Raw genomic sequence first — 14,254 nt, forward strand, 5'->3', positions numbered from 1 at the left:
ATGATAGTTGTCTTTCTCCAATTGACTTATTTCGCTAAGCATGATACCCTCTAGTTCCATCCACGTCATCACAAATGGCAAGATTTCAAGGGGATCACTTTAAATAACACTATCAGCTTGCTTTCCCTCCCCCAACCTCCACCTCTCCCCTCAATGGCCCTACCCCACCTCCAGGAAACTGTGTGAAACCATCTGATGGTCAATTTGTGGTTACAGATTTTCAGGTGATTCTTTTCTCTGACATCCAGCACCCAGGACAAGTCATGCAGGCAAGATTTTCCTGCTGTCTCCTTTTTTTCAGTAACAGTATTTTTCTCATTCCCCTTACAGTGAGGGTAGGTCCCAGCTTTATGTAAGGGTCTCACATTTGATTTACTACTTCTTGTAGTCCTCAGCTTTGCCTTCTGTTTCCCATGTACCACCTATTAAGAGGTCTAGTTCTTTCCAGTTCAGAGAAACATTCAAAATAATATTTTAAAAATATACACACAACACTGACATTTTTCTCATTTAATTAGGCAAATGTGGCAAATGCTCATAGTAATGGCTCCAATGAATTATGTGTCCTGTATCAATGCTCCTTTGTAATGTTAACTCTGCTGGTCCAGTTCCTGCACCAAGAAGTGAGGTCTGGATCTGGACTGTCCTGTGACACTTTGACTAATAGAATCTGGTGTAAGTGATGTTGTATGGCTTAAGAGGCCTTTTTGCTTTTGCTTTCCTGGAATATTTCCAGTATCACTTGAAGTCCTAGATGAAAGAGCACATGAGGAAAGAAGCCAAGCCATCTCAGACATCTCAGCGGGGCCCTCGGACATGTGAGTGAGGACATCTGAGAATGGCCATTCTTCACCCAGCTCACTCACTGAACATAGTCATATGAGTGAACTTGGGTGAACCTTCCAGCCTATCCAGGCAGAACCTTCCAGCCTATCCATAGAATTTAGTAAATAATAACTTATTTTTGTTTTAAGCACCTAAGTTTTGGAGTGGTTTGCTTTACATCCACTAGAAAACTGATGCAAAGGGTCATTTAGGATATCTAATCCATTAATGATGTACTATACAGTGGCTAACTGAACATAATTTTTTAAAAGGGGGGGCATATCTAATCCACTATATTGCTGAAAAAGTATGTCACCAGTGTGGAGTGTAGGAACCTCAGAGGAGTGAAGAGGGCAACTGGGTTGGTGGGGGAAGGGAAGAAGGAAGTGGTGAAGAGAAATTGGTTACAATAAGGGGATTGATCAAGTCATATATTAAGAATAACGGGAGCCACTATTACAAAGCTGTCATCATCAAGACAGTATGGTACTGGCACAAAAACAGACACAAAGATAGATGGAACAGACTAGAGAGCCCAGAAATAGACCCTCAACTCTATGGTCAACTAATCTTTGACAAAGCAGGAAAGAATGTCCAATGGAAAAAAGACAGCCTTTTCAACAAATGGTGTTGGGAAAATTGGACAGCCACATGCAGAAAAATGAAATTGGACCATTTCCTTACACCACACATGAAAATAGACTCAAAATGTATGAAGGGCCTCAATGTGAGAAAGGAATCCATCCAAATCCTGGAGGAGAGCACAGGCAGCAACCTCTTCCACATCAGCCAGAGCAACTTCTTCCGAGGAACATCGCCAAAGGCAAGGGAAACAAGGGCAAAAATGAAGTATTGGGATTTCATCAAGATCAAAAGCTTTTGCACAGCAAAGGAAACAGTTAACAAAACCAAAAGACAACTGACAGAATGGGAGAAGATATTTGCAAATGACGTATCAGATAAAGGGCTAGTATCCAAAATCTATAAAGAGTTTAGCAAAGTCAACACCCAAAGAACAAATAATCCAATCAAGAAATGGGCAGAGCGGGGCGCCTGGGTGGCTCAGTGGATTAAGCCGCTGCCTTCGGCTCAGGTCATGATCTCAGTGTCCTGGGATCGAGCCCCGCATCGGGCTCTTTGCTCAGCGGGAGCCTGCTTCTCTCTCTCTCTGCCTGACTCTCCACCTACTTGTGATTTCTCTCTCTGTCAAATAAATAAATAAAATCTTTAAAAAAAAAAAAAAAAAAAAAGAAATGGGCAGAGGACGTGAACAGACATTTCTGCAAAGAAGACATCCAGATGGCCAACAGACACATGAAAAAGTGCTCCACATCACTCAGCATCAGGGAAATACAAATCAAACACCTCAGGGAAATACAAATCAAACACCAATCAGAATGACTAAAATTAACAAGTCAGGAAACGACAGATGCTGGCGAGGATGTGGAGAAAGGGGAACTTTCCCACACTGTTGATGGGAATGCAAGCTGGTGCAGCACTCTGGAAAACAGCATGGAGGTTCCTCAAAAAGTTGAAAATAGAAGTACCTTACAACCCAGCAATTGCACTACTGGGTATTTACCCTAAAGATACAAACGTAGTGATCCGAAGGGGCAAGTGCATCTGAATGTTCATAGCAGCAATGTCCACAACAGCCAAACTATGGAAAGAACCAAATGTCCATCAATAGAATGGATAAAGAAGAGGTGATATATATATATATAATTGAATACTATGCAGCCATCAAAAAAATGAAATCTTGCCATTTGCGATGACATGGATGGAACTAGAGGGTATTATGCTTAGCGAAATAAGTCAGTCGGAGAAACACAACTATCATATGATCTCCCTGATATGAGGAAGTGGAGATGCAACGTGGGGTGTTTGGGGAATAGGAAAAGAATGAATGAAACAAGATGGGATCGGGAGGGAGACAAATCATAAAAGACTCTTAATCTCACAAAACAAACTGAGGGTTGCCAGGGGTAGGGGTGTAGGGAGAGGGTGGTTGGGTTATGGACTTTGGGGAGGGTATGTGCTATGGTGAGTGCTGTGAAGTGTGTAAACCTGGCAATTCACAGACCCCTGGGGCTAATAATATATTATATGTTTATTAAAAAAAAAAAAATATATATATATATATAAAGAATAACAGAAGCCAGTTTTCTCACAGGTGGAGAAGAGAATGTGAAAAAGAGAAAACTAGAATGAATCTAAGAGTATCTGACTAGAGAGTTGGAGGTGCCAATATAAACTCATGATTGTAAGTAAGAGATAGAGAAATATGGATGTAAGTATATGTGTGAATACATACATATACTACCTAATTCTGTCCATTAAAATATACTGAGGAAAGTAATACCCCAATAGCACTGAACCAGAAAGATGCCATGTGCTCAAAAAATGATGGGATATTTCAGAAAGACGTGGAAGCCAGTTGAAGGGGCTCTGACTGGCTAAATATGGCATGATATGATCATCAAAAATAAATAATAGTAATGGATTGTACCCAGTTGAATAAAATAGGAGTCTAAGCATCTCTTCAGATTTAAAAAAGTAATAATGAACAAAGTGAAAGTTTGGTGAGACACAGTATAGTTACATAGTATCAAAGTATTGCCCCATAAATTACATATTAACAAACAGAGGTTACTTATCAGTGATCAAACTTAACAACACCCATAACGTGACAAATTGTTATCAGGCAGGACATAAAAGGATGCAATGAGAACACAGCATGACGACTGTCATATGCCTGTCCCAAATGGGAAGCTTGTATCTAATCACGAGTAAACAGACAAACCTGTATTAGTTGGGTACTTACCCCTAAACTTCGTGGATTAAAACAATATTTATTATCTTTCAGTTTGTATGGGTCAGGAATTTAGGAGAAACTTGGCAAGGGAGCTCTGGCTTGTGCTGTCCTGTGAGGCTTCCGGAGAACTCACTTCCAAGGTGGTGTATTCTTATGGCTGGCAAGTTCATGTGGCCACCGACGGAATGCCTCATTTCATCTCCATATAGGTTTCTCTGCAGGGCTGTTTGAACATTCCCATGATGGAATGGCTGGCTTTCCCCGGAGCAAGCAATCCAAGACGGCAAGGCACAAACCACAGTGTCTCTTAAGACCTAGCCTCTAGGTACACAACACTTTTGTAGCATTCCACTGGTCACACAGGTTATTCCTGAGTCAACATGGAGGGGACTTACACGAAAACCAGAGGGCGAGAAGCATTGCGAGCCGTTTGGGAGTCTGGCAACCACAAACCCAAAGGAAGGGACAAAATAACCTGCAATCTTCAAAATGATTAAAATCATGGAAGTTAAGAAAATGCTGAGGAAAGGACTCATATTAAAGGAGATGAAAGACACAGGACAACCATATGCAGCACATGATTTGGGGTGGGGTCTTTAGCTCGGTATTAGATAATTGGGAAAACCTGAATTCAGTTTGAAGCTGTGAAGTGTCAATTTCCCAATTTAGGTGGTCACACATTCTTGTTTGGAGGAAAGATACTAAAGAATTTGGGGGTGAAGGGGTGTCATGTCAGCAACTTCCTCTCATCGTTTCTGAATATTTGAGATTATTGAAAGAAAAACATACATTCTGTTCAACCCAGAGAAATAATTCCAACTACCTAAAATATTATATTGAAGTTCTTTAACTCAGATAATTTTTAAAACAGAGCTTCTTCATAAAAGTCACAGTGCTTTAAACTTGAGAAACAGAAAATAGACTAAATAAAAAAAAGAAAATCTAATATTTTGTAATTACAAATATGTAAGATTACCTATTTGTAATATGTAGCTTTTTGGTCTTTTTGTGCATATATTGTATACATTCACATATACATAAAAAAATTATAAACACGATATCATGCTGTTCATATCTTTATCATAAACCTCTCCTCAGACCAATAATATTCTGCCACAGCATAAAAAGAGATCACTTACCCACTTTTATACATCAAGTCAGCCACGAGGCTGAGATTCAAGACAAATTTTGCCTGCCTCCATAGCCTGTCCTTTTTCTCCTTATCCCCTCCCTGTGCCTGCCTCCTTGCCTTTCCCCTCCCAACCCAGCACTGCCTCCCCGCCCTACACCCACCCCCAGACAGGAAAGAAACAAAAAAACAAAACAAAACAAACAGCACAGATTTTTTTCTCACCCACCAAAATGTATCACTAATCACACGGACGCTTGCCAGCTGTGTAGCGCTGGGATTTCCAGCATCTATTCACACCTGTCTTCCCAGGCTTGTCCAAAGAGGTATATTATTTTTTAATGCATCAACTTTATCCTCAGGGCATTTACATAGCTAATTGCTGTCACAGTCCCTGTTTTGTGATAATCTTTTCAAGAGGTTATTTGAACTAGTGCTGCATGGTTTGCCACTGGCTCTTTTTGAATTGATGATGGGATATGTCTAGGAATGAGTCAATCGTTTGAATATTCACTGTGCACACAATTTTGCATTTTTCTAAAAACTTGGGAGTGCAAAGATGTAAGTGCTAACTCCTTGCCAGGAAGTATTCTGATAGACAACTGGGGAGAGAAGAGAAATGTCTATACAACAATACACAGTAGCATCAGGCAGCCTGTGCTTGGTGATGGGAGTCAAGACAAGCATGATGGGCCTTTATTGTCAGAAAGACGTCATCAGGAAGGAGGAACTTGACCTCAGCCCCCATTGGTGGAGGAATATATGTGGAACAAGTATTTCTGGCAAGAGAAATATAATAATAAAGATACAATGGCAGGAATGTTTTAGACATGTGTGAAGAGGTGAGTATGATTAGAAGGTGACAGGAAAAAATGGGTAAGAAGTTAGGTCGGGGGGTGGGAGGCCAGAGTGGCACAACTGGTAGAACATGGGACTCTTGATCCTCAGGGTCTTGAGTTCAAGTCTCACATTGGGCATAGAGCTTATGTAATAGAAAATAAATAAAATAAAATAAAATAAAGATTGGTTCAAAGAAAAAAAAAAGGCCAGGAACTGATTGTTAAAACTCTTGAATGCCACATCCAGAACAAATTTTATTAAATGGGAAGCAACTTCATTGGATGACAGTTAGGCCCTAGGTGGGAAATGAGAGTGTAGGGTCTTTTTTTTTTTTTTTGCAGAAAACTCCCTAGAAAAGGAAAGGGGTAGGCAAAGGAAGGGGAAGATGGGATGATCCTAAAGGACCAATTAAAATTATTGATAACACTGGGGAAGCCATGCCTGCTGGAAAGGCAGTGCTGGTTGAGGGAAAGATGGAAGACAATGAAAGGAGAAAGAATAATTAGCAAAGTGAGATCTCCAGTGAGGTGAAGGGGATCTGAATCCAGAGCGCACATGTTGATGGAAAAGTTGGAGGAGGGCTTATCTTTGAGAAGAAGGGGAATCACATACTCTGAGAAAGGAGGGTTGGAGACTACCTGAGTATGGAGATGGAGTGGTTTGGAGAAGAGAAAAATGTTAAAGATGTGTTGTCCTGGGTTAGGCCTTGGCTCAGTGGGTTCAGGGCAGTAAGCAAGAAGTGGTCTGTTTTGGAGAGTGATGGTGGTTATTTAAAATGAGATTGGTAGGGATGCCTGGGTGGCTCAGTCGGTTAAGCATCTGCCTTCGGCTCAGGTCATGATCCTGAGATCATGACATTGAGTCCCACATTGTCCTCCTTGCTCAGCTGGGAGCCTGCTTCTCCCTTTGCCTACCACTCTCCCCAGTTTGTGCTTTTTCTCTCTCTCTCTCTGACAAGAAAGTAAATAGAATCTTTAAAAATAAATAAACAAAATGAGAGTGGTAGCTCAGAGGATGGGCAGGGGAGAGGCAGAAAGCCTGATCATAGAGTCTAGACCTGCAGAGGCATATCCATGCCCAGAGACCCATGATTAGGGAACATTTCTCACTCATGATTTGGGGCTCTCTTTGGGGTGGATAAATTCCTCCCGCCATGGTTTTGTCTTCTCCTATGGCCTTGAAATTCTCCGGGGCTAGGATTCCCCAGTTTCTCTGGCAGCACTGTTCAGTAGAATTTTCTATAATCATACAAATGTTCTTTATTTGCACTTCCTATTATGGTAATCACCAGCCACCTGGTGGCTTTGAGCACATGAAATGTGGCTAGTGTGATAAAACATTTATTTCATTTATTTCATTTTAGTTAATTTAAAAAGCCACAAATGACCTCACCAGAGAGAGCAGCTACTGAACTGTCTCTTCCTTCTTAGTGAAGGAGGTAAGACAGGAGTGGAGGATAGGGTCAGATAGGAGATTTTGCTATTGAGAAGCACTAGTTTTTTTCAGGATCTACTCTGGTTGACCTTCCCCAAGTGTAGGTTTGCAGTTTCAGAAACTTCACATTCCCTTCTTTTTGCTCCTGATAAATTCATAAGGATCAGTTATTTTGGAAAATTTATTTTTCATGACCAGAGTCTGGGCAGGGCAGGTCTTTAAGGATAGGTCTGCCCTTCAATCCATACACCTGGGAAGTAGAATGAGCTATCCCAAGGCTTCTGGATGAGGAAATGTGGAAACTGAGGAGATCATTCCACTCAGGCCAAAGTAGCTTCTGTGGTCCTAGGAGGATGTCTAGAAGTCCTAAGAAGGAGTTCTGGCTTAGCAACAGAGACCTAGATTCAAAATCTGGCCCTTAAACATGTTATTTAACCATTTTATATTATTTTTTTAAAGGTTTTATTTATTTCTTTGACAGACAGAGATTACAAGTAGGCAGAGAGGCAGGCAGAGAGGAGGAAGCAGGCTCCCTGCCAACGTGGGGCTTGATTCCAGGACCATGGGACCATGACCTGAGCTGAAGGCAGAGGCTTTAACCCACTGAGCCACCCAAGCACCCCTATCTAACCATTTTAATTCCACATCTATAAAATGGAAAGAATGTTACCTACCTGAAAGGGCTGTTGCAGGGGTTACATGTAATTAATAACATTCATATTTATTCTTTTTAAAAAAGGATTTATTTATTTGAGAGTGATCAAGTGTTTGGGGTGAGGGGAGGGGCGGAGGGAGAAAGTCTTTTAAGCAGACTCTGCGCTGAGCATAGACCTTGATGTGGGGCTTGATCTCATGGCCCTGAGATCATGACCTGAGCAGAAATCAAGAGTTGGGCCTTAACTGACTGAGCCGTCTAGGCACCCCATATTTATTCTACATTGATTGCCTGCTAATGTGCTAGGTATTAGGAATAAAATGGTAGGCAAAGCAGGTATGATTCTTGTTCCACTGGGTTATTTCACTGCCTTATGTTCTCATGTGTGAAGATAGTCATTAATCAAATAATTGTGGAAGTATACACTACGTCTTTATAATATAATTATGTTATACAAAATTACAGACTGTGATAAGTCCAGGAAGGAATAATACAGGTGATGTGATTTCTAAAATATGTTTGTAGACTTTTTGACACTCTCCCTTTAAAAGGTAGTATCCAATTCTTCTCCTGTTGAATGTGGGCCAAACTTAGTGACTCACTTCTAATGAATAGAATATGGTAGCAGGGATGCTGTTTGGTTTTTGAAGCTAGTTCATAAAAAAGAAACAGCTTCTTTGTCTCTCTTTCCCTCCCCCTACCTCCCCTCCATTTCTTCCCACTTTCTTAATGTTTAGCTTTTTTTTTTTTTAAAGATTTTATTTATTTGAGAGAGAGACAGTGAGAGAGAGCATGAGCAAGGAGAAGGTCAGAGGGAGAAGCAGACTCCCCATGGAGCTGGGAGCCCGATGCGGGACTCGATCCCGGGACTCCAGGATCATGACCTGAGCTGAAAGCAGTCGACCAACCAACTGAGCCACCCAGGCGCCCCTTAATGTTTAGCTTTGAATTCAAGTCACCACTTGGTGTGGAGAACCAAGCAATATGGAGAGATGTATGTATAGAGAAACTGAGTACTCTTACTAACAGTCAACACTAACTTGCCAGCCATATGAGTGAACAGTCTTAAAAGGGAAACTCCAGTCCCAATCAAACTTTCAGGTAACTCCCTTCTCAGATGACATGACTACAGTCTCATGAAAGACCACAAGCCAGACCCATCTAGCCCAGCCATTCCCAAATGCCTGACCCACAGAAATGATGAGAGACAATAAATGATTCTTACTGGCTTAAGACATTTAGTTTTAGAAATATTTGTTACCCAGCATTAGATAACTAATACAATTTTAAAAATGTGATTAAATCTGGGGTATCAAGCAAAACAGGAGAAACAATTAACAGACCTTAGGGGAAGGGGAAGGTATTCCAAGAAGCTGTCCTAGCACAAACAAGGGTCCTTTGGGCAAATGATCAGTTTGAGGACTAAAAGTTACCCAGGGTGCTAGGAGCACACAGTTGGATGGGAGAGAGACAAGATGGCTGAAAAGGCAGGGAGGTGATAGATCACGCAGACCCATAGGAATGACTTTTTCTAAATGTGGTAGGATACTCTTGAGTTTTTAAGCAGGTAGAGATGCATCAAGCCTGATAACTTGGTTTCTGGTGCTTTTCCTAGAGATGGAAAACACCTGATGAAGATCTTACTCATAGTGGAAGACCATGGTTTTGGAGATGCTTCTGAGATGCCCAGATGGTGTTGTCCAGTAGGACGTTAGTTACATACATCTAGAGTTTCAAGGAGAGATATGGATTGCATGTGCATGTTTGAAAGACAAGAGCAAACACATAGTGATTGAAACCACTGGAGTAAATTAGTTAGAATCAGCTGGAGATAGGATATAAAGTAAGAATAGAAGAAAGCATAGCGTTTGGAATCACACAATTTAACAGCTAGCTGGAGGAGAATGGGTCAGCAAAGGACATGAGATCTAGCAGAGGAGTAGTGGAAACTAGGAAATTGGGCCAGAGAGAGAGACTGTTTTAGTGAGGTGATAATCAACCATGTCAGATAATCCAAGATGGGGTCAATGAAAGGCCCACTGAACTAACTAAACGGAGGGCTAGAAAAACATCTGTTTTGAGGGAAGAAGTGATGAAGACAAAAGCCTGAATGGAGAGGGTCGAGGAATAGTGGGAGATAAAGAAATGGAGGAAATGAGGTCCAACAACTCTTTTCTGAAGTTCAGTTGAGAAAGGGAAGAGAAGGCAAAATCTTCAGATGAGGTTGGGGTTTGTTGTTTTAAGATGGGAGGGAGACCTCTGTCTGTTTACATCCTGATGGAAAGGATCCCATGGAGAGTGAAGGTCATGATCTGGCTGAGAGGAAATGGTGTACAATGAAAGGATTATGAAAAAGGGTGGGGGGAGTGATAGGATTCAGAACCAGCTCAAGCCCTGGGCACATGGGGGGCATCAGAATAATAGTGGGTCTCTTTAATATTTATTTTTAACTTAAAAAATTGTGAAATACAATAGATATATAGAAAAGAGTGTCTAAAACAAATACAGTATCTCCCCCCACCCCCCCCTCACCCAGCCCCCATCCACGGTTTTTGTGTCTGGTTCAGTTACCCAAGTTCAACTGTGGTTCTGAAGTAGACCATCCCATCATCATCAGGTCAACAGTAGCCTAGCACTATGTCCCGATGCCTGTGCCATTCACCTTGCTTCATCTCATCACATTGTATTTTACCCTCTATGATCACAGAAAGAGGGGTGAGTGCAGCACCAGATATTGAGAGAGTGAGAGAGACCACATTCATATAACTTTTATTACAGTGTATTGTTATAATTTTTCTATTTTATTACTATTGTGAATTCCTTACTGTGCCTAATTTATAAACCAAACTTGATCATAGGTAAGTACGCAAAGGAACAAATATAATGTATATAGAATTCAGCACTATCCACAACTTCAGGCATCCACTGGGGTCTTAGAATGCATCCCCTCAGATAAAGGGGGACGTCTATGCAAAGTGTAATGGGTCATTATAGTAAATATCCATATAAGCAGACAAAAATATAACACTGTCTGCATTTCAAACACCCACATGTTTCTCTTCCTTGTCCCAATTCCCAATTCCTACTGGTAAGCACTATCCCAGATTTATTGGTAATTGGTATTTTTCTTTTTTTTTTCTTCCCCATTTTACCACCTCAGTATATACCTAAGTATACTTCAAATAATGCTGTTAAATTTTGCTTGTTTTTGAACTTTATATAAATATAATTGTACTATGTGGATTCTTTTATTTCATGCTTCTTTCACTCAATGTTATATTTTTAGCATTCATCTACGTTGTTGTATGGACCTCATTTGTTGTCAACCCTGTATACTATTCCATTGTATGATTATATCACAATCCATATACTTTTTCTGCTATTACTGGACATGTGGGTCATTTCTTGTTTGGTTGTGTGCTTTTTTTTTTTTTTTTTAAGATTTTATTTATTTATTTGACAGAGAGAAATCACAAGTAGTTGGAGAGGCAGGCAGAGAGAGAGAGAGAGACGGAAGCAGGCTCCCTGCTGAGCAGAGAGCCCGATGCGGAACTCGATCCCAGGACCCTGAGATCATGACCTGAGCCGAAGGCAGCGGCTTAACCCACTGAGCCACCCAGGTGCCCGTGTGCTTTTTTTTTTTTTTTTAAGTTTTGTGATCCTCTATTAAAAAATTTTTTTTTCTATGTATTTTTATTGCTTTTAAGTGTTCTCTATGCCTAACATGGGGCTGGAACTCAAAATCCTGAGATCAAGAGTCAGAGGCTCTACCAACTGAACCATCCAGGTGTCCCTCCTGTTTGGGGTTATTAAAAAAAAAAAGCACCCCCAAACATTCTTGCATGTGTGTCCCTTATGTACCCCAAATTCTCTTGGCTATATTCCTAAGAAGAACTTCTGGATCACAGAGCATGCATATCTTTGACTTCATTCGTTAACACCAAACTTTCCCAGAGGTTATACCCATTCACACTGCTCTAAGTTACTCCACTTCATTAAAAATGAGACAAACTGTATCATTAATACACATCTTTACTTATTTTCTAAAGCAGTATCTTCCTGAGCCAGGTGCTTCCTTAGAGTAAGTTCTAACCTGCCCACTCTCCTTCCTAACTTCAGGCTGACTGAGTTCTATCTCATCATGAAGTGCTACCATTAATTGGATCATTGTTTCTTTTACGTGTTACAAGTTAGGTTCTCCCTTGGTTAAGACTTGGAAGTAACAAACTCTCTTACATCAGAGGTGATACATATAATACATATAATTGTTACATCTCAGGGTATATCATCCCTGCACATGGTTGATCTTTCGTTGTCTGTATAGTACTGCAGCTATTTGGGTAGCTAAGTGGAAGGTTGAGAGCATGAAATATGGAGCTGGACTGCCTGGGTTTGAATCCTCACTCTGTACTTTCTATCTGTCCTCAGTTTGCTCATCTTGAAGGTAGAAACCTCACCTCATAGGGTGACGGTGGGTGATTAAATAAAGTACTTAAACAAGTGCCTGGTATCCAATTGCTTTGTTAAAGATCTGTTACAGTTTTGGGGGAAGTAGAGGTCAGTGATTATGAACATGGGCTGAAGTCAGAAGGAATTCAGGTCAACCCTGTATACTCGGCTCTCTCTGGACTGTGGGTCATTGGGTAAATTGTTAATATTCCCGTACCTTAGTTCCTCACCTGTATAAACTGAGCTACGAATCATTATCTTGTACAGGTGCCATGAGTATTGAAACGGTAAATGCAAAGTGCCAAGGACTGAGTTTGGGTGTAGTACATGCTAGTTGCTGTCATTTTAGCAGGTGGCAGCTACTGTTCCTGCCCTCAGATGCTGGAGGTGAACAGCTGCTGGGCCTTGACATCCATAGGTCCTCTGTACCATCTGGTGGGTAGCTGAGGAGTGTGAAAATGTGTGGAGAGACCACAAAAGTTATTCCCATTTACGTGTACGTCTTGGGAGGTGTACATTTAGCTAAATGAAACCCAGTCCACTTGGACTCAGATGTAGGGGCATCCTAGCACACTGGTAACTACAGAATACAATAGGTAGTCTGGAGCAAGGACTTTTGAGGGTCCTAAGGAGGAAATATCTAGTTGAGTAGTCTTCCTAGAAGAGGTTTTTAAGATAAGCCTCAAGAAACATCCTATCAAGTGGGAAAAGCTGCAGAAAATACTGGTCATGAAGAGCTCTGAATCGCAGGCCAAGGTATTTTTCCTCAATTCAGTAAGAAATAGGATATTTTGTATTGCTGGGTGGCTGTGAGATGGGAGCTGGAGTTTGAAAAATGTTCAGGTACACTGGGCCAACAAACTGTGGTTTAGCAACCCTACCGTCTGGCTTGCACTGCCATTGGACTCTCATACTTTTAGAAGATGATATTTGGAGAGGGATATGCCTAGCACAGTTTTAATGCCAAATTAATTATGTTTTTCTAATACGTTTCCAAAAACCAGTGCAATGGTGGCTGGGGTCATTACTGTAAACCTCATTGTATCACCTTATTATTGCATGCAAACTAGAGATAAAATGCATTAGTACCCTTTATTAAAAAAAAAAAAAAGCATTAGTACCTACCTGTGGTAACGGATACATACACACGTGAGAAATTTGTATAGAAATACAGGCACACACAAATGAGTACAATTAAGGTTGGGGAAATGTCAATAAGACGGGTGGACTGAATCAATGTCAATATCCATTCTGTGCTATATTACAGTTGTGGAGGACATTACCATTGGGAAGAACTGGGCAAAGTGAACAAAAGATTTTGCACTATTATTTTTTACAACATGTGAATCTTCAATGATCACAAGAAAAATTTCAATTAAAGAACATTAGTACAAGTTACGTTTTGTATAAAATGTGTCGTTGCAAGTTACATTCTGCTTCCCTCAATTATCCATATTTAGGGGATTTAGGGACAAATAGGCGCCATTATTTATCTTGGGGCCCCAAATGGAAAGGAGAGCAAAGTGCCTAGAAGGAAAGAGGTCAACAGCACAGAAACTGCTTTTGCTACTTCGATCTTAGTGAAACTGGCACAAGACAGTCACCGAAAACGTTAGACAAGTTCTGCCATAGAGGGATGACTTTACCCAGCTATTTTCTGATTTACCCACTGGGTATAATGTGTCACTACTCCGCTTCCAAAGGTGGCGATAAAACTATATATATATATTTTTAGAATGGAAGAGAAATTTATCCACATACACAAAAGGAGCGGCCTGAAGTTGCCTGATGTAGCATTTTAAAATTCGGGGAGTTTTTGCCTAACCCATTACTTTCGAAAAGTACAACCCACAGGGATGAGAGAACTCAACTTCTTGAGCAAGCTGGAGAAGACCGTGCTAGCAGGGCAGATTGGTTTCCCTTCCCAACAAAAGGGCCGACTTCCACTTGAATGAGCGCCGCGAACTTTTATAAAGTGTGAGAGGGGAAGAAATGGCAGGCTGGGAATCCGGCCCCGGGAAGGCTTCCACCGCGCCACAGAACCACCACCTGAATTTCCAGAAAAGAAACTTCTCTTCCCCGAACTTGCAGACTTTCACGAGTCCTG

Source organism: Mustela nivalis (genome assembly GCF_964662115.1).
Source record: "Mustela nivalis genome assembly, chromosome: 9".
Taxonomy (NCBI): Eukaryota; Metazoa; Chordata; class Mammalia; order Carnivora; family Mustelidae; genus Mustela; species Mustela nivalis.